This window comes from Nicotiana tabacum, chromosome 9, assembly GCF_000715075.1.
Source record: "Nicotiana tabacum cultivar K326 chromosome 9, ASM71507v2, whole genome shotgun sequence".
Classification (NCBI taxonomy): Eukaryota; Viridiplantae; Streptophyta; class Magnoliopsida; order Solanales; family Solanaceae; genus Nicotiana; species Nicotiana tabacum.
The window spans coordinates 27,894,138-27,896,662 of record NC_134088.1 but is presented as its reverse complement, the minus strand read 5'-3'; positions in this window follow the sequence as shown (position 1 = coordinate 27,896,662).

Here is a 2,525-nt window from a genome sequence, read left to right as displayed (position 1 = left end):
AACACCTGGATCAAAAGGTGAAAAAACCACAACCTACTGCCCAGTAGAATTTTTCTAAAACTCTTCACTAAATCACTGAGCCAAAAACTGCATTTACAAAATATTTTTATAAACCTAGGATTAACTCTAATCCTGTTGTGGCACACAGCCTCTAACTGTTGTGACTACTTCAAGTTAACTCTAACTTGAATACTCTGAGTACCTATTACAATTGTCTCTAGATAAAGCCGAAAGGTACAATATGAAAACACCTACTACAATTGAACTAGAATAAAAGACAAACACTTGGAACTGGTTCTTCTACCTGGTTCAAATAGCTTCAGGTTCGCACACTTGAATTACACACGAACTGCTTGCAAAATGCCTTGCTATTTTGCTCTCAATTCATGTTTAACTTCTGCTTTTGTGCGTTACCTGTATAATGAGAACATCCTACAATTTATAGAGTTTGTAGAATAGAAAATAACTAGAGTTCTAATGCTACTCTTCCTTGGTGGAAGAGTTCTAGTTAATCTCAACTCCTAACTCCTTCCTTAACTTGGATAATGTTATCGTTGGGTAAGGAGTCATTCTCCTTATCATTTATGCAATCTTTTCGATCAGGAGATATATATTATTATGCCAGATTTCGTTTATCTCCTGCATGTGCATCTCACGTGCTTTGAATCTGCCTGAATCTATGTCTACCAATGATGGACCTGGATCATGCCTGAGCTTCCTTTGTCAATTTTCAAAACTAACCTTCACTTAGACCAACAAATTCCCCCGTTTTGATGATCAAAAACTCTGTGATTTTCATAAGCTTAGGCCATGTTTCAACTTAGCTCAACATCAGCACATTGTTAGAAATATTTTTCCTTTTTATCACTTATCATCAAGGACCGGGTTCATTAGGTTATAAATATCATTGTTCAAAGTGAAAAGCATAACGTTTTTTCCCTTTTGGTATCATCGAAAAGTTGCATAAAAAATGTGAGATAACTAGATCTTAAAACTTAATCATGGCCACTGGGGCTACTTCAAATGCAATCTTGAATTAATCATCATAGATCAAGCTAAGAATTTTAACCATCAAAGAAATATAAACAAACAGATAGAGCAAAAGACATTGAATTTCATTGATGATTGATATGATTCTTCCACAAAGCATAAAAGAAATAAACATACTGGAAACATGAGCAAAAGCAAAAACAAAATCCCGAACTGGGTCACTGGTTGATCTATACTAGGCTAGGACGCTTAAGGCTGGGAAGAACTGGGTGCTTGGTTTTTGGTTTGGAGGAGTTTCAACATATCCTGAAGAATGCCATCATTCTTCTCATTTTCTCTTGCCAGCTCTGTTTTGAGAGAATCTCTTTCAATCTCCACCTCAGCCAACCTTTTCTTCATCCTCTCAATCTCAGCATCCTTTGCCCCACTTTCTTGCACCAAGGCTTGCACCTTGCTATTCACTGGTACCTTTTTAGATGAACCAGGTTCTTTAGGAGTGGTATGGACTTCATAGTCACAAGCAAGCAGCGTACTTTCCCCAAAATGATCCTTGTTTGTACCAACCTCCCTTTCTTCTTTGGATTATAACTTTCAGTCACTCTCTTCAGTAGGTCTGTGAGGGTTTCCTGTTCAGATGAAACAGGTTCATCTATATTTTTTCCAAGTTGAACCAGCCCTTTAGCAGCTTCGCCAGACCCACTTTCCCCTGTTTTCTGTACACTTTCGTCTACTCCACCAGAAGTTTCTTCCCAAACAACCAAGCACCTATGTCTTTGGTTAAACTCACAGGAGTGGGTGAAGAATCAACCACTATTTTACCCTTTCCCCTTACAAAACTACTAACTTCCTTGCTCTAATTTTCTTTTCCCTTTTTAGGAGTGTTAGCCATTAATGGGTAATGACAGGCTTTTCAGACTTTTAGAAGTCTAATCAAACTGAATTTCAGTTTTGAAAAGACGGTGGAGTTTTTCCCTAGTGTCTAGGTAGTTTAATTTGGTTATGAGTCTTTGAACGGAACTGGTTCACTTGTAATGGATAAGTCCAAAAGGAGTTTGGAATTAGGTAGAACTCTGCTCATGATCCAAACATGATTATTTCAAATTATGCAGAGTGTAGAAAACATACCGTATAATCTTGATGGACCAGATTCTTTATTGATAATTCTCTTGTGTAAGTCTAAATTTGCCAAAATAGAGAAAATATCATCGGAGATTAGTGAGTCATTTTAACATATGGCACAAGAGTATACTATTGAAAGTATGAGACTAAGCAAAAATTAATCTAATTATGTACACAATTTTCAGATTTTCTAACCAATTTTTTTTTTCAATATTTTTTTTCCGTTGTGAACTCTGAACTGGTCCTTTTAGGTGATCTTAATCATCCCTAATTCTAACACGTTCCTTTCAAAGTGATCTCTACTTAGGACTTTTGTGAAAATGACAGTTATTTGCTTGTCAGTAGCACAAAATTCCACAGTGATCAACCCATTTTTATAGTTATCCCTCAAAAAGTGATGCCTAACATCTATGTGC